At 43.3% G+C, this 24,100-nt stretch overlaps 1 long non-coding RNA gene across 2 annotated transcripts in view; it reads right to left on the bottom strand.

Annotated features, from left to right (window-relative positions):
• LOC137321155 (uncharacterized) overlaps positions 1 to 24,100 on the bottom strand; it is a 224,104-nt gene that overhangs the window by 178,746 nt on the left and 21,258 nt on the right. Inside the window, exon 3 of one of the 2 annotated variants that reach the window (XR_010962724.1) lies at positions 8,814 to 10,278. The exons of the other annotated variant lie outside the window; for it this stretch is intronic. This is a non-coding gene — a long non-coding RNA (uncharacterized lncRNA). Of the gene's footprint in view, positions 1 to 8,813; positions 10,279 to 24,100 lie in introns of those variants that run through there. 2 annotated transcript variants of the gene reach the window in all.

Below are 24,100 nucleotides of genomic sequence, written 5' to 3'. Positions count from 1 at the left end.
CCAGAGTCAATGTTGAGGACTCCCAGGGCCACTCCCTCCTGACTGTATATCACTGTACCGCCACCTCTGGTGGGTCTGTCCTGCCGGTGGGACAGGACATACCCAGGGATGGTGATGGAAGAGTCTGGGACGTTAGCTGAAAGGTATGATTCTGTGAGTCTGGCTATGTCAGGCTGTTGCTTGACTGGTCTGTGGGACAGCTCTCCCAATTTTGGTGCAAGTCCCCAGATGTTTGTCAGGAGGACCTTGCAGGGTCGACTGGGCTTGGTTTGCTGTTGTCGTGTCCGGTGCCTCGTGGTCCGTCCGGTTTTATTCTTATTATGACTTTTCGTCGCGAGATTTTACAACTGAGTGGCTTGCTCGGCCATTTCAGAGGGCAATTAAGAATCAACCACATTGCTGTGGGTCTGGAGTCACATGTCGGCCAGACCGGGTAAGGACGGCAGGTTTCCTTCCCTGAAGGACATAAGTGAACCAGATGGGTTTTTACGACAACCCGGTAGTTTCATGGCCATCATTACTGATACTAGTAATTTAATTCCAGATTTTATTTAATTAATTGAATTAAATTAATTAATTTTAAATTCGCCAGCTGCCGTGGCGGGATTGGAACTCATGACTCTGGATTTTAGTCCAGGCCTCTGGATTACTAGTCCAGTAACATAACCACTATGCTACCGTACCGTACCCTCCCTACAGTCTTGCAATGTCTGCAGCTCGGACTCCAGCTCCTCAACTCGAAACCGAAGTTCCTCGAGCTGCAGACACTTATTGCAGATGTGGTCGCCCTGGACAAAAATGTCCACAAGCTCCCACATATTGCAGCAGCAACACATCTCCTGGTCTCCCATTATTTTATTTATTTAATTAATTAGTTTAGTGTTAATCAAATTATTTACCTCATTTAATTTATTTAATTAATTTAATTAAGTTTAGTTTTTAAAATTTAGTTATATGCTATATATTAACTTAAAACTTAGCCCACAGTCACTGCCAATCACTTACCTGCCTCACTTGTAACATCAGACTTCAGTTTTCTCTTGTTGCAGGTCTGCTGCTGCTTTTATCCCTGTTCTCGGTCTGCTGCTGTTCAGGTCCACCGCTGCTCTGCGGAAAAAGTTAGAAAAAGCAAGGCAAAGCAAAGGAGCACCTCCTTCCCCCACTTTACCGAAGAGGGTTTTGAAACCAGAAGGGGAGGTGGAAAGGGTAGTAGGGAGGGACTACCATAGACTGAATGATAGAACGGAGGAAGGCGTGACATGAGGCAAAGGCGAGAGGGAGTTGCACCAGTGTTAGAGGAATAGCGAGTACAGGCATGGATAGAAAGCTAAAGGATATCTATATGGGAGGATGGAGTAAGGAAATGGAGAGATATGAATTAGAGATTTGATCAAAATTTTTAAGTCAATTCACTGGGGCATAGTAGAGCTTGACGAGGATGGGGAGTGATGGATGTGCAGTACACTTTGTGTGTGGGCTGTTAACTATCTGATCATAGCCAGAGCATCTCCAGCAATGGCTTCTCTTCCCAACCCATTACCTCTGGACTCCTCCAATGACATGTCCTTGGCTCCCTGCTTTTCCTCATCTACATGCCACCCTTTGGCGATGTTGTCCAAAGACATGGGGTCAGCTTGCACACATAAGCTGATGTCACCCAGCTCTACCACTCCACCAGCTCTTACCACCCCAGCATCACTCTGAACGCCTCCACTGCCTCTGTACTTTCAGAATCCTTGTTCGACATCCAGTCTTGGATGAGCCACAATTTTCTCCAATTAACCATTGGGAAGACGGAAGCCATTGTCTTCGGCTCCCCACCACAAACACGGTACGCTTGTCATCAATTGCATCCCCCTCCTTGGCCACTGTCTCAGGTTGGACCTGACTGTTCTTAACCTCAGAGAACTAGTTGACCCTGAACTGATCTGCTAGCCCCATATCCTCTCCATCACAAAGACTGTCTACTTTCACCTCCATCACGCTGCCTGCCTCTGCTCCTGTTTTAGCTGATGTGTTGCTGAAACCATGCCTTTGTCACCTGCAGACTCAACCATTCCACTGCCCCCCGGTCGATCTCCCATCCGTCACTCTCCCTAAACTTCAGCTCATTCAAAACTCTGCTGCCCCTATTGTCGAAAACTTTATTACCTATTATATACAATGCATTAACTCCAAACACTTATTTTCAGACAAGTAAGAATTTATTAAAAGAAGCTTGTATACAAGGGAAGCATATTCTGCACAATGGGCAGAATAACCTCTTCACTGAACAGAGGAAACAGTTAACTTTTATACAGTTAATTCAGTTACGTGCACCTGTCGTAGAATATGGGCGTACACATACATTCTTTATTGGTTCAAGTGGTTAGTCAATCAAAATAGGGAACCCACCCTCTGGTTCCTCATGACAGCCTCGTGATTTTTGAACACAGGCCTGGGAAAGTGCCTTTCCCCTAAGAAACTGTCTTTATTATCAGTTCTGTACTCAGTCTCAAGGCTATATGGTCATTCATTTCTGTTAGTCAGACAGTTATCTCATAAGCAGACAATAGCTCTTCTGTGTGTCTTTAGTGAGAACTAATAACATAAGCTTTCTATTATATTCAGCTGGTCAGCTAACATGGTCAACTTCTTCATCATGCTTTTCAGCTTTATGGTTTAGGTATATTAGAAAGTTAATTTGGTCAGGCATTTCTTTATGGTTTTCCACATTCCCCCCTTTTGTCCTATATATATATATATATATATATATATATAAATATAAAAGGACAATACTCTAATAGAGCATTATTCCACCCAGACGTTCAAACTCCTCCTGCACCTCATCCTGTGTCACCCCGACTTGCACCATCAAATTTGTGGGCGCTATATGTGTACCCAGATTGGACATCATAACACAGCAGCATTTGACAAAGCAATAGGCTATAAGAATTATAACAACAAATATGACTAGTCCCTGAACTAGAGAAGTCCCAATAGAACCCAGCCATCCTGTTGCCCAGCCCCAAAGAGTGAATGAAGGGGGCTGCTTGAATTTCTCAACTTCCCTTTGAATGTGATCGGCCAAATCAGTAATATTCCCTGAACTATCAGGTATGTAGGTACAACATTCAGATCCAATTAGTGCGCATGTTCCTCTTTTTTCTGCCAATAGGTAATCAATGGCCATACGGTTTTGTAAGGTGACTGTACGAATGGCTATCATTTCTGCGCTTATTTCCTTTAAGGCTTCTGCCATATCATTAGCAACTATTTCCCAGATTTTGGCTAATTTAATAATTTCTCTGGTGGCCATGCTCACTCCCCACCTAGGGAAAGCAATGGCCCAGAATCGGTCAGCCTCAGTAATTACCCTCTTTACTCGTTGCTCAGCAGGATATCGAGGCAGGGATGATGAGTGTTGGACATATGGGATCACATATCCCAAGTAACATGATCCTGTCCATTTTTGAGGCAACCATGGGTATGCATTGTGGCCACAAATAAAGTAGGTTTCATTATACGCAGTAATTGCAGGGGAATTCTTTACGTTTATTCTATCTATGTAAATTTGGCCACCTGTGCAAGGCTTCCATCTGATGGTACCACTGATGCTGGTTTCTGTCATATTTATATACTGAGTGCAATTACTCCATCCCATTACATCACCCCCTACTGAATTCATACTCAAACATATTGCTCCATTAGTTCTTGGTGTATTTGTAAGGATTAGAAAAGGAGGTTTATGGGTCCGATCGTAATTAGGTTGGTACCACCCCCGAAATTTGGATTCACATTTTGTTGTGATTGTGTACTCCTTCCATTGCGTTCTCACAAACATTGTCTTACTTGTTCTCGCACTCATCCAGCCACTATCTCGCATTCTGTTCCCATTAATTTCAATTTGATTTATTACCCACTCCGCTATTTCTTGGGAAGTTAGGGGGACTGGTCTGAGTGGAATGCCTCCCTTGGATTGAATTGGGATATGTGAGCACACCCAGCAACGAGAGATACCTTGATGCTTTACATACATATATGACATGTATAAAAAAGTATTGACATGCAGTTCCCTTGAAACACGATTGAGTCTACTTGCAGCAGGGGTTGTAGCAGGTTTTATGCCAGTTCCCACCCACACGATCAGGCATGCCAAGCCAATTATTCTCATATGATTTAAAAGTTTAGGACATGCCATGCTGCAACAGTCTCTTATAACAGTTTAATTAATCAGTCAGGTTTTTTTTTCTGGTACGCCACCGCCGGGGTCCTTGTATGGGGATTTATGGGTTAATTAATCAACTACTAGGCCTGACCTTTGAACTCTAGATTGGGACCCACCCCTTTATATCCCTTAATCCAAATTTTTATCCCTATAATATCCTCTTAGATGCTGTACCTCATCTTAACCAGGTTCCCTTCGTGTTGGCCACCAGTCCGGGTGGAAGAGAGGCAGAGCATCTGATAATCCTATCAAACTATGATTGTCTTCCCTTTTACATGCACCTTACCCCAGCGGTAAGGTGCATGTAAAAGGGAAGACAATCATATTGCAACAAACTGCACTACGATTAATACAAGTGAAATTAATCTAATCTGAGGATGGATCTGTATATTCAGTCCCCAATTCCAGAGGTCATCTCATCAAGTGGTGACTTTAATTTGGTCAATGTCATGCTTAATATTTTTATTGTCCTGTTGTAGGTTATAATAAACCTTCTGGGAGAGGCGTATCTCCATTCGCAATGCTTTCAAGTATTTAGGCAACAGGGGTGTCAGATACCCAAATGTGTCCTGATATTCTTTTAAGTCCTTTTTGATATCCTCAGAAACTTGTAAGGTGGTGAGGTTATGCCGGTGTATCTCTACCAGTTCCTCAGGTCCAATCCGAACCGGGACTTCAGGAATGAAGCAGAACTCTGGACTTAAAATATCACAAGTTAGATTGGCATATTTAAACGTTTTCAAATTAGTTGTAACACAGTATTCGCCCTCTCCGGCATATGCCACTTGAGTGGGTTTTAGATCCGCCCCTAGGGCCTCCATGGTACAGTTAATATCCTGATTGGTACCGGTATTGTTAAACCCACACTGTGCTTCTGGGCTGTGTCCAATACTATGTGGACATACAGTGACAGTATGTCTCGTAACACATCCCTTTAATTTTGTTCCAGCCAAATTTCCTTTAATTTTTTTTTTAGCATATGGTAACATATTGTGATGGGATATGTGCATTCGGTCCTTCACTACCCCAATATTCTGTACTTGTTACACCTCTCGTCCCTGGGTTTCGGGTGCCATCACCGGTATTACTAGTACCAACACTAGGAGCCCTCCTCCGTCAGGTTTACACTCCACTTGAGTGGGGTACACCCGCACCATTGCCCTGAATTGGCAAGGGGTGATGTTCTTGTTTGCTAACAGCCGCTTGGAGGTACCACCTCCATCATGTCCACAGGTCAGGTTCACCCTCAGTTTGTTGATTCGTTATTCATAAGGGTACTTCCCCTGCCTGTATCTGGGCTAGGTTCTCTCGTGTCTGTTCCACAATCCAGTTACCATATGTACTGCAGATGTCATTAGCAGCCGCCTGCTAAGATACGTTATATTCCTCTTTTATTAATTTATTAATGGTTTGGGCATGTGTTTCTAGCACTGTAGCTATCCTTTGCAAATGTATGGTCAGCATTTGATCCTCAGACAATTCCTTATCTGTATTTTCATTTATTTTTAAATATATCTTTAATGCGAGACCCTAAATCTCTGACCTTTTGATCTAATGTTGCCAAATCAATGGTGTTAACAACTGAGGCACCCGTATTAAAGGCAGTTGCTATATCATTTATCACAGATCTTTTACGTCTCCATATTTGTCTATCTCTTTTACGATGTCCACCTCCATTCCATGTCGCGCTTTGTTTTAACACTTGAGTTAGGAGGTGTTGATATAATTGTTGAGTTTTCTTAGCATTCTCAATGCGAGTTATATAATTTGTCAGGGAAGGTCTCCCCTCTTTGGTCAGATCTTGTATTGGAGCTACTATTCGTGAATAGTTTCAAATAAAATTGAATAGCCCCAGAACTTGTCGAACTTCCTTATCATACTGTGGCGGGGTAAAACTGATAGCCATTTAGTACCCTGTGTCAGTACATAGCTCAAGTAATGGACTTCCAATTGTCCAACCTATGCTTTCTCTTCATACGATTTGTTTTATATTCACCTTTCTTATCAATTTTTTTTTCACTGTAGCATTGTCTGTGTGGAAACTTATATCTCAGTCAATTGTAGCCTTTGGCATTTCCGAGTAATTGGGTCAATTTTAATAATATATAACCTATACCAATTGTTACCTCATGTTCACCTGTGTTCTGGGCAAACCTCAGACAGTTCTCACCTGATTGGGTCATTTCTATCTGTTTGAACTGCTCTTGGCATGACAGTCTGGCTTCTTGGGATGGAAGGGGTTAACATTAACTGGCTCTCATGGTAGCAGTAATTTGATACTTCTCCCTCTGAGATTACGTTTCCACATTCCACCTTCAAAATTTCTCTTCACACAGGTTTGACTGATTTTTTTTACATTTGTGGATTGCTTTACACTATATATTTTGCACACTTTTTTTGAGATTTATTTTAATCATAGTGTTTTCTCCAATGTTTCTTATTAACCAACTTGTTTGCTTGCAGCTTCTTTACTTTCTTTTCAGACTCTGCTTTAGCTTTGCAAACAGCCTTTTCCCTAATCTTATCCTTCAGACGACATTTAAAACCCAATATGATCATTATCGCCATCTCTTTTTTTTATTAATTTATAACCAGAGATCATCCTGCAACTGTAACTTGTAATTCTTTAAATCTGCACTTTATCTTTTCTTTTACAATTAAACCTCATTTTGTCTTGGTGAATTGAAAACAGATGTCGGTGTCCTTGGAAGGGGTTAACTTTTTGTTCAGTAACAAAACGACGGAGCCAGATATCAGATTCACGCAGCGTTCTCAGCATACGTCAACGTAATTTTCACATAAATTCTTTTTTAAAAAAAAAATCATACCAGGAAACAACATCTCCCATCGTACTTTTCAGCCCACAGCCAGTCCAGCACCTCCAGACTGCTGCGACCAACCTCCGCCCAGGCCAGCCCCAACCCTCACACCGCTCCGCAAATTGTACAATTTGCTGTCCAATTCACTCCTTTTTTTTTCACATACTTTTAGTGGGTATGATTATAACCAACTCTCCGAGCTGTTCCAGCTTTCCAACTTTTCCTATCACGGTGATACCAGATAGCTTTTTTCTTATATCTGTCCTGTTATTTTTTTTTAACCACAGCCAATCATAAGATAAAAATTCAAAATGCCAATTTTTTTTTTGTGAAGATCCCATGTCTGGAATTTAACATGCTCACATTTTATAAGAACCAGAATTTAATAGGTCACTTAACCTCAATAACTCCAATTTTAATTCAGCAATCTCAGAATTAAACACAAGACTAAACAGATACATCACACAAAAGAGGAAAACACGTAAGAAGGGGGCGTGGCCCACAACACCGACAGACAACACTCACAATAAGGACAGGCTTTTTAAAGAGACAGTACACTGAAAACAAAAGAACCTTTCTTTTCCGGGTCTCTGTCTTTCAAACATTTTTCTAATCACTTAACTCTATCCATATTAAATGTACCATCTTCGGGAAAGGGATATTTCTTAGTTTTGGTCCATTTTGACCAAACTATCAACTCATCAGTTGTTTCTTTCCCAAAGTTTCTGTACATGTAAGCAGCAGGTGTTCCCTTTGGAGGGATTTTGCTAGCGTTGACGCCCATGGCTTATAGTTTATACAATCCTCCACACTGTAATTACACAACAATCAAGACCTATCTTAACTATCACAATTCTATACTTGATAATTCAGCTGATCGGACAAGACGTCATGTGTTCTCCACACCCACTCCAGGGTCCTGGCCCAAATAACCAGCCCAGGCTAGGTGCGTGAGAGAAACGTCTGCACTTAGTTGAATCAGCTGACTTACGCAAGATTTTTTTTAAAAGTGCTTCTCCCTTTGAGCAGGGGGAACACTATTTCCTATCAGTGCTTCTCCTTTTGAGAAGGGGGAACACTGCTTCCTTTAAGTGCTTCTCCTTTTGAGAAGGGGGAACACTATTAGTGTTTCTATCTAAACACTTAATTTAGGTAAACCAGAATTTCACACTTTTCCGAATCCGCGACATCCACACCAGTCTGCGTTTGTCGCCACTACAGACTTGTAATTTCACACTTTTCCGAATTACGCAACATCTAGTCTGCGCTTGTCCAAATTACAACTTCACACTAAGAATTTTTTAAACAAGCCTGTAACCTGGTTACCTTTTTTTTTTCTTTTCCGGCGCCTCTTTTTTTTCCACTAGCAGCTGACCGTCTGTTGGTCCTTACAGCAACCTCAACGTCATTCTAGTATCACCAGTATCACAGATCTACTCCGTTATTGCTCTCTCTCAGCCCGTTACTACAACACTGCAGCTGACAATATCGAGTAATCTGTCGCGCGACTCTCTCTCTTTTTTTTCTTCCCCCTTTTTTTTCTCCTTGTCTATACGAAACACATTTCCTATGATCGCCTTCCAATTCCTAAAGGCAAACAGAAGAATTAGTCACGTCAGTTAATGCATACACTTATCAATCGCTGTGTGTCTGGGTTCGTACAGACAACTTGTGTCTGTACTTACTGGGGATCACAAGCGATCTCGGTGGGACCTCCAAGAAACTGTCGAAAACTTTATTACCTATTATATACAATGCATTAACTCCAAACACTTATTTTCAGACAAGTAAGAATTTATTAAAAGAAGCTTGTATACAAGGGAAGCATATTCTGCACAATGGGCAGAATAACCTCTTCACTGAACAGAGGAAACAGTTAACTTTTATACAGTTAATTCAGTTACGCGCACCTGTCGTAGAATATGGCCGTACACATACATTCTTTATTGGTTCAAGTGGTTAGTCAATCAAAATAGGGAACCCACCCTCTGGTTCCTCATGACAGCCTCGTGATTTTTGAACACAGGCCTGGGAAAGTGCCTTTCCCCTAAGAAACTGTCTTTATTATCAGTTCTGTACTCAGTCTCAAGGCTATATGGTCATTCATTTCTGTTAGTCTGACAGTTATCTCATAAGCAGACAATAGCTCTTCTGTGTGTCTTTAGTGAGAACTAATAACATAAGCTTTCTATTATATTCAGCTGGTCAGCTAACATGGTCAACTTATCCATCATGCTTTTCAGCTTTATGGTTTAGGTGTATTAGAAAGTTAATTTGGTCAGGCATTTCTTTATGGTTTTCCACACTATCTTATCATTCACCAGGGCCCACTCACCTATCAGGCCTTTCTTTGCTAACCTACATTTAATCCCTGTTCCCCAATGCCTCTAATTTAACATTCTCATCCTCATTTTTAAAATAGCTTCATGACTTTGCCATTCCCTATCTCTAACCTCCTCCAAACCCTTGCAGAACTCTGCATTTCTCTGATTCTGGTCTTTTGTGCATCATCCTATCATTGGCTGCCAAAATGTCAGCCATCTAGGCCCCATGCTGGCAATTTCTGGTATTTCCCTTTCTAATCCCTCCACTTCTCCATCTCCCTCTCCTCCTTAGAGCCCACCTCTTTGATAAAGTTTTTGGTCACCCCTCCTAACATCTCCTTCTTTGACCTGGCATCCATTTTTACCTGATTACACCTCTGTGATGTTTTTCTGTTAAAGCTGCTATGTAAATGTTGTTATTTCTATGTCAGCAAGGACATGATAAGTGTCAAGATAATCACTATGATGGGTACTTGATCAAGGCCATATGCCCAGAGGCCTATCAGTTCACAATATATATGACAGGCTTTTCACCATATGTTTTGTTCACTCAGTTCCATGTCATGGCCATAAAATAGCATTCTATGGGCACAGAGACTGGCTTCATGTAGGTCTCAATTAAAGGAACAAAGACAAAGGACCAAGAATTCAGAAACATTGGCATTGGAATCAGTTTACTTTTGTGTAAATTTATTTTTCATAATAAATCTATTTTTTTTATTTAAACCCGAACAATATGATCTAACTTCTTGGTTCCCACATCAAACAAGTCAGAAGCATGTGTTCAGCATTCCATATGACTTCTTGTGTGTTAACGCTGAGGCACACTACTCCTGTTCATTGCCTGCTTTAAATTGTGAGTTTCAGCTCACAGAGGATGTGAGTCATTTCAGGCCATGAGTACGAAGAGAGAGAGATGGGAGAAGATCTGAATTGTAAAAATAATCTCAATTACACAAAATTCAATCAACATAATATTATATATCACAGTAACATGACATCATAAACTAACAGTAACATTAACATTGCCTAACAGTAAGATAATAAACCACATAATATCATATCAAATAACACTCAAGAAGCTCGACACCATCCAGGACAAAGAAGCCCGCTTGATTGGTATCCCATCCACCACCCTAAACATTCACTCCCTTCACCACCGGCGCACAGTGGCTGCAGTGTGTACCATCCACAGGATGCACTGCAGCACCTCGCCAAGGCTTCTTCAACAGCACCTCCCAAACCTGCGACCTCTACCACCTAGAAGGACAAGAGCAGCAGGTACATGGGAACAACATCACCTGCACATTCCCCTCCAAGTCACACACCATCCCGACTTGGAAATATATCGCCGTTCCTTCATCGTCGCTGGGTCAAAATCCTGGAACTCCCTTCCTAACAGCCCTGTGGGAGAACCTTCACCACACGGACTGCAGTGGTTCAAGAAGGCGGCTCACCACCACCTTCTCAAGGGCAATTAGGGATGGGCAATAAATTCTGGCCTCGCCAGCAACGCCCACATCCCATGAACGAATAAAAAAAAATAATAGTAGCACAACATACTGGGCCAGAAATTGCTGCAATGGCTCAACCCAACGAGGAACAACATTAATTGGGCTTTTTGCCTCACCCCACCTCACCGTTCACATCACATTCATTTTTCACAGCAAATGGCTGGAACATCAATCTGATAACAGCGCAGCAACATCAACGTCACATCTGGGAACTCGTGAACATCATGTCCAATGGTCTATCTCACTGACCAACCACATGGCACTATAAAACACTGAAAACAGACACCGTGGCCTCGAAATTAACCCCCAAACGATGAGCTGGAGAGGGGGGTTAAAAATTGGGAGTTGGGAGTTGGGAGCCTGATTTAAATTTTACAGATACCACCCGGGTTTCCCAGGGTTCGGGAAACCTGGCAGTGGAAGTGAGGTGGGAGTGTTGGCTCCACAAGGTAAATGCCTTTTGCAGCCCTCCTTGGGGCCAGGAGGATCAGGAGTGCTCCCCTGGCCCCTCAAGGAAGCCTTCAGCCTCCCCTCTGCCGATTGCTGCCTCTCTCTCCCATCTGCCGCAATTACCGAACTCCCTCCTCCCTCCGGTCCCGATGGCCTCTCTCACTCCAGCCGATCGTGGCCAATCCCAGCCCCCCCAAGCCCCGAACGCCAACCTTCCCCCCTCCCACAATGGCGTCTCCCTCCCCCCCTCACTCCAAGCCCCGATCGCCAACCTTGCCCCTCCCGCAATGGCCTCTCCCTCCCCCGCCCCAAGCCTCGATCACCGACCTCTCCTTGCCGCAATCACAGCCAATCTCCCCCCTCCCGATTGCAAGGGACCGGCTGCGGCCTCCTGCTCCTGGTTTTCCCGCCCGGCAGCCAGCCAGCGGAAAACATAAGAAAAAAAATGATAATGAGGTCCAGCTGTTGAATTAGGCAAGTCCTCCAGATCCCTGTACTTCCCGGGCTCTTCGACTGTTTTCTGCCTCCCCCGCACCCTCCCCGCCTCCCCGTAACTATCAAGGCCCATAACTTGGTTAAGGTGTGGCACTGAGAGGTGAGTGACCTGTAACATCTGAAATGATCTTAAACCAACTTTAAAAAGTTACTAACATTTTGAAAAACTTTTTAAAACCTTTTTACAATGCAGTGTTTTTACATACTCTTTTTCAGAGAAGATGTCTCAAGAAGAGAAGATGAGGGCACAGAATTTTATGGATGAGGACTTGCAGGCCTTTCTGGATGAAGTGGAGAGGAGGTGTGAGCGGCTGCTGGGGACTGTAAGCAAATATTCAAACGAGAACTTCGAAGGCCGAAGTGGAGAAGGGTTCCATGTGAACAGCAGTTGAACATGGGTCAGTCAGTCCTAAGAGTGGTGCTGTGGAAGGAGGTGGTGGAGACGCTCACCACAAACTTGACAATACCATGCACGGTGGACTGGTATTGTAAAAAATACAATGACCTGACCAGGGCTGGTAAGGTAAGCTTCTCATAGTCTCAATTCATAAATCTCCAGTCCGTCTGCTTTTTTACAGTCGGGGATGGTTATTTGGTTTACTAATTGTTTGTTCAAGGCTGAGCCCAAAGGCAAGTAAGTTGTAAAAATCAGTTGCTGTGGGAGACAGCCTTTCCAAAGTGACAAATCTCACAGCTTTATTTCTGCTGGAGAGAAGATTTGAATACATGAAAAGAAGCCTCTTACAGTAAGCAACCCACGTGATGGTCTCTCTGTTTTCTCCACACAGGGAAAGATGGCACACAATGCGCAAAAGTGGGCACAGATGGGTGAGGGTACCCCCTTCCTGAAGGAGCTTAGTCCCATGAAGATGGAGCCCAGAAGCTGCAAGGCATACGCGGTGTGACGACAGTATTCCATGCAGACATTGGAGTCAATGCGGCGCTGCAAGGTGAATGTCACATCCTCTTGCTTTGCAGGAGCCACACAAGTGTGAGGTGGAGAGGAAGGACGTTTCAGATTTGTGAAATAATTGTTATTCATGGGTTGCATGTTTAAAATCTCTTTCGTGGCTCCATCCTTTGCCAGCTTGTTGAGTGGGCTGTTGACTGTACTGCAGCTGAGGCCCATGTGCCCCTGTGCAGTGCCAACTACTGTGGAGACAGTCCAGGGCCTTGAGGGACATGCTGCTGATGAGCAGGAAGACAGCAGTTCCCAAGGACACTTCCTTCCACCACTAGGTTTAGTGCCAGATGCAAGAGCCTTGCAGGGCCAAGCTGCCGAGGATGATTCTCCAGTGGTGCAACCAGCAGCTATTCCTCAACAGGAGGCAGCTGCCAGCAGTGGCAGCCCATCTGCTCCCCGTGTCCCTTCGGAGCAACATCAGCTCCCAACTCCCTGATCCTGACCGACAGGCTGGACACAGAGGCCGTAACAAAAAAAAAAAATCACATAATATTAACAGGACATAATGTAGCATCACATGACATTACATTAACCCAACTGAAACAAAGCTCAAAAATACTAACACAGCTTATATGTCCGATTGCTTTTACTTATCAGTATCTATTTATCATCAGTATGGGGTACAGTATTGCATGGTTATGTCACTGGACTAATAATCCAGAGAACATGAGGTCAAATCCCACCATGGCAGTTTGTGAATTTTAATTCAGATTTATCAGTAAAAGTGACTCATTAAGTTGTCGAATTGTTGTAAAAACCCAACTGGTTCACTAATGTCCTTTAGGGAAGGAAACCTGCCGTCCTTACCCAGTCTGGCCTACATGTGACTCCAGTCCTGCACCAATGTGGTTGACTCTTAACTGCCCTCTGAAGTGGCCTAGAAAGCCATTCAGTTGTATCAAACCACCAGCGGTTCAGGAAGAAGTCCCACCAACCATCTACTCAAGGCAACTAGGGATGGGCAATAAATGCTAGGCCTTGCCAGCGACACCCAAATTTCTAGGATGAATCAAAGCAGATCAATTGTTAGTTACCAACATCTTTGTATTAATAGCTTTGTAGAGCAATTAGCAAATTATAGCCTCGTCAACTCTTGTAATTCTCAAATGGAGTTCTGCCACAATATACAAGATGGGACTCACATTACCTCTGTCATGGAGTTGAAGGATGACTTCTCTCTGCAATCTTTGGACTCCCAGTGAGATACAGTGTCACAACTTCGATTAAGAATTGCAAATGTTGGTCATGCTAAATTATTGAGCAACATTCAACCCTGGGAATCATGCAACCAAGCTGATAAGGTCATGATTTGAGATTGATTTGACACTCAGACTCCACACACATTTGGAAAGTGACACTTCACCGTTTTGAGGTTGGTTTGATAGTCAGGCTTGGGTAAGCATTAACATTTCCTGTGCCAAAGTTTTTCGAAAGTTTCTACATATAAATTGTATTTGTGTCAACTCAGTTCAATTTTTTTTGAACAAAAACAAAAATGCAACAGCCAAATGTCACCCTTGTGTCAGAATCCCTGGGATATTCACTTTGTGGAGGCCACAGAGACCTGTATAGGACTGTTAATGGACTATTTTACAGCAAAGCCAAATTTGATGGAGTCCACCAAATACACATTCTATCCCATACTTGATATCGTAACAAAGGTTCAAAATCTGGCATTTTAATCATTTCAAAATCAAATACTCAAATCATTACTTCAGTATGTGGAATTAAAACACTTCTCAAAGCATCACGGTAATTAAACAATAAGGGGGCTAAATTGAGCAGTGTAGCACCCGTTGTTTCAGCGCTACACGGCCTCGCCAACATCCAAGATTATGTCTTGACAGCGCACTCACTTTTCCGGCATGATGTGCGCCGGACGCCATCTTGGTATAGGAGTTAGCGCAAGCGCAAATACCGGAATCATGTAAAGTAAGTAGAAAATGGATACAATCAGTGTGCATCACTGATTTAAAGAGATAGACACCATTATGGGACTTAACACTCAATTCAACCCACATCTTAACCCTAACCATCTGAATGTGTCTAACATTGCCTGGAGGACCACCACCAGCGTTATTTAAAGGGACCATGCTGGATTTACAGGTTAGTGGCTGGATTATTGCTTCTGGCTGACTAGACATTTGTAACTGTTTTTGGAGGTCTCCTATACTTGAATACTAGGAATAGGAGACATAGCCTAGCACTTAGAACCAGGACGTGCAGGAGTGAAGTTAGGAAATGCTTCTACACGCAAAGAGTGAGAGAAGTTTGGAACGCTCTTCTGCAAACGGCAGTTGATGCTAGCTCACTTATGAATTCTAAATCTGAAATTGATAGATTTCTGTGAACCAAGGGATATGGGGCTAAGGCAGGTATATGGAGTTCGGTCACAGGTCCATCATGATCTCATTGAATGGCAGAACAAGCTCAAGAGGCTAAATGCCACTGCCATTTGCTGCCTCCTGTTATGCACCACCTTCTCCTGCAAGAAAGCGGGATGTGAGTCTGGGTGATGTGCCTGTCATGGTTAAATAGCTGCCAGTGTTGTGAGTGCATGGCTTGAACAGTGGTAATGTGTAAGGGTGAGGGGAAGCATCTGATTGGAAGAGTTGAGTACTGATGGAAAGAATTTGTTGGCATATGGGTGATGGGGGGTGTAGTGCATGGTGCATTGGATGTGGCTAGTGGTGTAGTTGGTAGGAGACGCCACTTGACAGTTGATCTCACTCACCTTGACTGCTCATGTCAGAGCATTGAGCTTCTTCCTGCACTGCATCCATCTTCATGATGCTGTGAGCCTGGCATTGACTTTGTCCCCCGCTGCCTCCCACTGCCTTTGGGATTTATTTCTGGAGGGCCTCTTGCCGCCGCCGCCCTCCCCCCCGCAGATATAAGATGTCCCTCCTTCTGTCCACCTCTTGCACCAAGGCCTCTATTGAATCAGCTGAGAACCTCCTTGTTGCACGCACTCTCGCAGGCCTGGTAACAACTCAGCACGGTGGATTGGTGAGGTCTAGCATGCAGATTGGAGGATGTGGGAATTAGTAGTGTTCAACCTTTATTCAATGTTTTAACATAACTCATCAGTTTGTAAACATAGGGATGGGAGCTGCATCTGTGTTTTGCATGTGTGATGTCTGATCTCTGTTCACTGTTCAGACTCTGTGCAGGCAGCAGACTGTTATTTTTAGCAAATAACAGGTATCAGCTACCTTTAAGAGATTTTTAAGAGACAGCCTGCCTTTAAGAGATTGGAGCGCCCCCTGCTGGTGGAAAGTGAAAATTGCATTGAATCCTCGTTCAACGCTGATTCAGAACGCTGCTTGAAGGTAAGTCCTCAGGCCTGACGAAAGTCTCGTCCTGCCTGCACAGGGGCCATTGGGCACGTGGTAATAGCGGATCGAGCTACCCCCGCCCAATAATAGGCCCTATCCAATTTTTCACTCTAAATGTCATGAGAAATACCAATTGGGAAATAAACTCATTTAAATCACAAAAAGCTTCTTTACAACTTAATTATTAATCTTCATGCTTTAATTCCTATTATTTCAATCTGGATTGGTAACAATATTATGTAGAGCAATTATCATATGCCTATTAAACCAGTTTGAAAACTTCATTTAGCATACACCCTAGAATAGTATAATGTTACAGCCCAGAGACAGATCATTCGGCCAATCAAGTCTGCGATTTTTTTTCTCTGTCCTCACCTGATCTTCAGGTAGAAGTCACAACCAATGTTGTATTTGTCCAGTTAAACTGGATGTTATAGGTAAGCCGTGAGCTGAAGGAAACTCTTAAAGGGATATGGGCTTTATCCATCTGGATTTTCTGTGCTTTTTCTGCCCCCATTTCTTGGATCAGAGCATGTGTAAAATATTTTTAGAACAGCAGTTGAATCACTGGAGCAGAAATTTATTTGTGCCACTGGGCCAGCGCAAATTAGATGCAGGGAAATATCGCTGGCCAGGTAAGCCCGAGGCCCTATCGAAATTGGGCTTCATGCCTTATCTGAATAATTGAGGCCTCGAGAGGCAGCTCACCCATATGGAGGGATCCAGTTTGGGATTCCTGTCTCGTCTGCAGCAGCCCTCAGGTAAGTGCTGTAGGAGGTGGGGAAAGAACAGGAGGAGGGCAATTGCAGGTCGGCAACAACTCTCAGGAGTACAGTGGATCTGGGAGGAGCACTCCTGCTCCTTCTGGCTCCACAGGAAAGTATTTTTTTAAAAAAACACTCACCTTTTGTTGGCAGCTGCTTGTAACGCCGTATCCATGGCAGGACAATCTGAGCGGATCAGGCCCGGCGCCTTCCTGCCCAATCTCCTGCCTAAAACAGTAGTTTGGCCCCTCATTAACATATGCAAGGTAGCCATAAAAGATTCCATGGCACTATTTTGAAGAAGAGCAGAAGAGTTCTCCTCGTTGTCCCGGCCACTATTAATCCTCAACCAACATCACTAAAAACAGATTATCTGGTCATTATCATATTGCTCTTTGTGGGACCTTGCTGTACGCAAATTGGCTGCCACGTTTCCTACATTACAGCAGGGGCTACACTTCAAAAATGTACTTCATTAGCTGAAAAATGCTTTGGGATGCTCAGAGGCTGTGAAAGGCACTATAGAAATACAAGTTCTTTCTGAAAGTATTGTCTTTCACTTGAATACTTCTGGAAGAATCTAATTAATATTCATCTGTAACTGCATTGAACACAGTGAACCAGACAATCAGGTAGAGAATGTATGTCAGGCATAGGTATCAGGGGAGACAATGCTGTGATCTAACAAAAAGCTGCTGCTAGCTTTCTTTTAAGTAACACTTGGTTTTAACCCCGTGTGTACTGTAACCGGAACAGAATTCAATAAATAATCTGTCGTAGCTGAAAATATTTCATTTTTACAAGTTTCTTCCCACCACTTCAACAGATGCATCTTCCACATCAATGAAGAAAGAAGAAAAGAAAGTTAAATTTAATTTAATTTTTCCCACCTAGAAAATCGCAGGGAATGTGCCTGTGATGTGCATTGCCAGTGGGGGAGGTTCCCCACCGTAAGGGACCATAAGACCATAAGAGTTAGGAGCAGGAGTAGGCCATTTGGCCCTTCGAGCCTGCTCCGCCATTTAATGGGATCATGGCTGATCTGATTTTTACTTCAACTCCACTTTCCCACCCTTTCCCCATATCCTTTGACTCCCTTGCTGATCAAAAATTTGTCTAACTCAACCTTGAATGTATTCAATGACTCAGCCTCCACAGCTTTTTGGGGTAAAGAATTCCAAAGATTCATGACCCTCTGGGAGAAGAAATTTCTGCTCTTTTCTATCTTAAACGGGCGACCCCTTATTCTGAGACTATGCCCCCTAGTTTTAGATTCCTCTATGAGGGGTAACATCCTCTCAGCATCTACCCTATCGAATCCCCTCAGAATCTTATATGTTTCAATAAGATCTCCTCTCATTCTTCTAAACTCCAATGAGCATACACCCAACCTGTTCAATCTTTCTTCATAAGACAACCCTTCCATACCCGGAATCAACCTAGTGAACCTTCTCTGAACTGCCTCCTATGCAAGTATATCCTTCCTTAAATAAGGGCACCAGAACTGTACACAGTACTCCAGGTGTGGTCTGACCAGCACCCTGTACAGTTGTAGCATGACTTCCCTGCTTTTATACTCCATCCCACTAGAAATAAAGGCCAGTATTCCGTTTGCCTTCCGGATTACCTGCTGCACCTGTATGTTGACTTTTTGTGTTTCATGTACGAGGACACCCAGATCCCTCTGTACCGCAGCATTTTGTAGTATTTCTCCATTCAAATAATATTTTGCTTTTCTATTTTTCCTCCCAAAGTGGATGACTTCACATTTTCCCACATTATATTCCATCTGCCAATTTTTTGCCCATTCGCTTAACCTGTCAATATCCCTTTGCAGAGACTTTGTGTCCTCATCGCAACTTGCTTTTCCCCCTATCTTTGTATCATCATCAAATTTGGCCACAAGACACTCTGTTCCTTCATCCAAGTCATTGATATATATTGTAAATAGTTGAGGCCCCAGCACTGAGCCCTGCGGCACCCCACTAGTTACAGATTGCCATTTTGAAAATGACCCTTTTATCCCGACTCTTTGTTTTCTGTTTGTTAGCCAATCCTCTATCCATGCCAGTATATTACCCCCAACACCATGAGCTCTTATCTTGTGCAGTAAACTTTTATGTGGCACCTTATCGAATGCCTTTTGGAAATCCAAATATACTGCATCAGTTGCTTCCCCTTTATCCTCCTTGCCTGTTACTTCCTCAAAGAACCGATTAAAATTTGTCAAACACGATTTCCCCTTCATAAAACCATGTTGACTTTCCTTGATTATATTTTGAGTCTCTAAATGTCCTGCTACTACTTCCTTAATAATTAATTCTAGCATTTTCCCAATGACAGATGTTAGGCTAACTGGTCTATAGTTACCTGCTTTCTGTCTCACTCCCTTCTTGAATAGGGGTGTTACGTTTCCGGTTTTCCAATCCGCTGGGACCTTTCCAGAATCTAGTGAATTCTGGAAGATTACAACCAATGCATCCACTATCTCTGTAGCCACTTCCTTTAAGACCCTCGGATGCAAGCCATCAGGTCCAGGGGACTTGTCAGCCTTTAGACACATTAGTTTACCTAGTACTTTTTCTCTAGTGATAGTGATTGTTTTTAGTTCCTCCCTCCCCTTTGCCTCTTGATTATCTACTATTATTGGTATGCTTTTGGTGTCTTCTTCTGTGAAGACAGATATAAAATATCTGTTTAATTCCCCTGCCATTGCCTTTCATTGTTTTCCATTATTATTTTCCCAGTCTCATCCTCTAAGGGACCAATTAGAGCTACCCTCTTCCTTTTTATATACTTGCTAGTTTACTCTCATAATTTATTTTCTCCCTCTTTATCATTCTTTTAGTCATCCTTTGCTGGTTTTTAAAGTTTTCCCAATCTTCGGGGTTACCAGTAATCTTTGCCACGTGTATGCTTTTTCTTTTAACCTGATATCATCCTTCACTTCCTTAGTTAGCCATGGTTGGTTCACCCTTTTTGTGTCTTTCCTCCTCACAGGGATATATTTTTGTTACGAGTCATAAAATATCTTTTTAAATGTTTGCCACTGCTTATCCACCATCATACCATCTAATCTGTTTACCCAGTCCACTTTAGCCAATTCCGCCCTTATTCCTTTGTAATTGCTCTTATTTAAGTTTAATACAGTAGTTTCAGACCCAAGATCCTTGCTCTTAAACTGGATGTGAAATTCTATCAAGTTATGATCACTACTTCCCAAGGGATCTTTACTTTGTGATCGTAAATTAATCCTGTTTTTTTTACCCATTACCAGATCCAAAATGGCCTGTTCCCTGGTTGGTTCCCCAACATATTGGTCAAAGAAACAGTCCCGAATACACTCTGTGAACTCCTCCTCAGGGCTACTTTTGCCAATTTGATTTGTCCAATCTATGTGAAAGTTAAAATCGCCCATGATTATTGCATTACCTTTTTTACAAGCCCCCCTTATTTCCTGGTTAATATTTTGTCCTACAGTGTAGCTACTGTTAGGGGGCCTATATACTACTCCCGCCAGTGATTTCTTTCCCTTGCTATTTCTTACCTCCACCCAAATTGATTCAACATCTTGATCTTCTGAGCCAAGGTCATTTCTCACTATTAAACCAATTTCATCCTTTATCCACATCACTGACCTTGCACCATAATACACGGTTAACTAATCAAAAGAGAAAGTGTGACATTCCTAGTGCTTAGCACGCGATGAACTGGGAGCTCTACAGAGGTTGGAGGCTCCATCATCAGATGCTAGACTTTGCAGATTGAAACAAGGGCAGCCAGTGCAAAGACTTCCTGCTCTGCACCCATTACCTCATTACCAGTCTGCACTTTCTCTCCCCCTTCTCATCTTTGGTCCATTCCTCACCTCTGTGCTGTGCAATATGCAGTGCATGCTTCTCCCCTCAGGGTACGGTAGCATAGTAGTTATGTTACTGGACTAGTAATCCAGAGTTATGAGTTCAAATCCTACCATGGCAGCTGGGGAATTTAAATTCAATTAATTAAATAAAATCTGGAATTAATAAAAAACTAGTATCAGTAATGGTGGCCATGAAACTATCGGATTGTCGTAAAAATGCATGTGGCTCACTAATGTCCTTTAGGGAAGGAAACATGCCATCCTTACCCGGTCTGGCCTATATGTGACTCCTGACCCACAGCAATATGGTGGATTCTTAATTGCCCTCTGAAATGGCCTAGCAAGCAACTCAGTTGTAAAATTTCATGAAAGAAAGTCATAATAAGAATAAAACCGGACGGACCACCCGGCATTAGATCACTAGGCACCGGACACAACAAAGGCAAACCAAGCCCAGTCGACCCTGCAAAGTCCTCCTCACTAACATCTGGGGACTTGTGCTAAAATTGGGAGAGCTGTCCAACAGACTAGTCCATCAACAGCCTGACATAGCCATACTCACAGAATAATACCTTTCAGCCAAAGTCCCAGACTCTTCCATCACCATTCCTGGATATGTCCTGTCCCACCGGCGGGACAGTGAAAGACAGACAGACAGTCAGGAGAGAGAGGTCCTGGGAGTCCTCAACATTGACTCCAGACCCCATGAAATCTCATGGCCTCAGGTCGAACATGAGCGAGGAAAGCTCCTGCTGATTACCACCTACCGTCCTCCCTCAGCTGATGAATCAGTCCTCCTCCATGTTGAGCACCACTTGGAGGAAGCACTGAGGTTAGCAAGGGCACAGAATGTACTCTGGGTGGGGGACTTCAATGTCCATCACCAAGAGTGGCTCAGTAGCACCACTACTGGCCGAGTCCTCAAGGGCATAGCTACCAGACTGGGCCTGCGGCAGTTGGTGAGCGAACCAACACAGAATGCGGGCTAAAAGTGTTTCTGAACGTGTTGTGTCTGAACACTAACTCAGTGCAAGGCTCATTAAAATCACAAATTTTTATGAAAAGTAAGTGGGCTTCCCACAATGTAGCTGGAGCACCTTTACCTTAGATCTATTCTTTGGGTTCAGTGTCACCGGCTACTTTGGAAGCAGACTTCAAGTTTCCCGAGAACTAGAGTGTGTTTTTAATTGTCCACTATGCTTAATCTACAGCATTTCTCGGGGTCCATTTCTACCTGGGCCGCAATAGCCTCATTGATTGTTCAACCTATCGAAGTAAAACAACTGGATGACCAGGAATGGGGCATCCTCCTTTGATATACCCAGTTGAAATGGGCATTGAGTGACTGGAACACTTTTCAGGTGCTCCAGCTACATTGTGGGAAGCCCACTTACTTTTCATAAAAATTTGTGATTTTAATGAGCCTTGCACTGAGTTAGTGTTCAGACACAACATGTTCAGAAACACTTTTAGCCCACATTCTGTGTCCACTGAATCATGCAGGAGAATTGTTAAGACCCATCTTATAATCATCTGAATTGGGACTTTGCAGAGATGAGGGAAAAAAAACTGTTCTTCAATTCTTCTTCGCACAGTCCCAGTGGATTGTGTCCAGGCTGAAGCTTGCATCCACCAGGACCAGTGTAAATCAAAATTTGTGGCAGGTGCCCTTGAATCCTCCAATCAATATCCCCCCACCCCCCACCCTATGAACCTGCGAGAAGCCACAATATTGAATTTTGGGGCTCTCACCATCGTATTCCACTGCTTAGCTAATTGTTCAAGATAGTGAGTAAAATAATTAGATCCCAAAGTCAGACCACCACCATCATATGGTCATCCACAAAAAGAAGCATTTCAATACCTTGAGGAATACCTGGAATAAACAGTCCAATCTACCCTTACAATGCCATCCAACTGACCATTGATGATTACATTGAATAGGATTGGTGACTGCGACAATTGCACTTACTCTTCTTTTGAGAGAGAGATGGGTTCAGAGTCTCTCATTCACCCCTACTTAGACCTTGGAGCTAGAGTACACATCCTGGATAAAATCCAATGGTGAGCAGGCTCAGTACTTGAAGGACCCAAGACCAGATGAAGAAGGTAGCCTGGAAAGGAATCTGGCAAGGAAGCAGTACCTAACTACACTATGTATCTCGTGGGCCACCCAAAGATATCTTGCCACATAGTGTTGCCTGATCCACATGTACTCCTCACCCAAGACAAGCCCTCACACAATATTACAGCTCGTTCTTTGCATCTTGTGCCTCAGCTTAAGCACAGCTTAAAGACAAAATGTAAAAATTGGATACTTTGCCAAACTCTCATCTTTCAAGGCCCTAAAACGTCAAATCGTTTTTAGCTCAAACTAGCTGCATGATGCGTACTTACTGACATCCAAATTGGCATGCACATGTCCATCACAGTGCACGTCCTTCTTCAGCTTCCAACCTTAAGGCAACTTTCTGCTGGGACCACAAGAGCCCTATCTCAGCCTAGAGAGTGGCCTCCTTCATCAAGTGCCCTGTGATGTGCCCAAGGAGATCTTGTGTGATTAGTGAGCCAGCCTACCTGGGTAATGGTGGACCTGTACTATCCATCTCAGGTACAGGCAGACATCCCCCCTGAAGTATCCTCTGGAAATTCTCCTTGGTCTCCAGCTTCCAGAAGGCCATAGGAATTCCAAAGGAATGCCCATCCTACCAGCAAGGGCTGGTTCACATGAACCTGACCGGTAGGCGGTAACGGGAGCCAAAAAAAAAGTAACTGGAACTGAAAAACACCAAAAGAAAGGCTTCAAAAAGCCACAAAGTAAACAAAAAGCTACCAGAAGGTGGTAGATCTTCAAAGATGTGAATGTGCGTTGGGAGACCTACCCTCTGCACCAACTGCTTATGGTTTGCTCCAAATGGAACAAAGCATCGCAATTTCCAGAGCACAATGGCTACATGTGGACTTTAAAAAATATATCCACATTTTGACATCCAGGGGTAGAATTTGGTCTGGGCCTGTTTTTGGAGGGGGATGGGGTGGAGCTGGGGGTGGGGTGGGGAGAGGGGGGCGATTGTGACTCCTTTTAAGAATTTTTTTTTAAAACTTACTTTTCATTGGCAGCCACTGATCTGAAGGATAGTGAACGGGGCAGGCCATACTAATTTGTGTATGGGGTCCTCCAACAGGCTTTAGGCCCCATAATTACAGGCCTAACGCCCGGAACGCCTAACACAAAAGACCCCAAGAATTTAGCAGTGGGACCAACACCTGCGCAGATTGGGCATTGCCATCCCACTGCTAAAGTGGTATATTTTGTGCCAAAAAAACTTAGTGCAATGCTTACCAATTTCTACCCCACAGAAT

The sequence above is a fragment of the Heptranchias perlo genome, chromosome 4 (genome assembly GCF_035084215.1).
Source record: "Heptranchias perlo isolate sHepPer1 chromosome 4, sHepPer1.hap1, whole genome shotgun sequence".
In the NCBI taxonomy this organism is placed as follows: domain Eukaryota; kingdom Metazoa; phylum Chordata; class Chondrichthyes; order Hexanchiformes; family Hexanchidae; genus Heptranchias; species Heptranchias perlo.
Note: the sequence above shows the minus strand (reverse complement) of the source record. Positions and strands in the feature narration are given on the sequence as shown.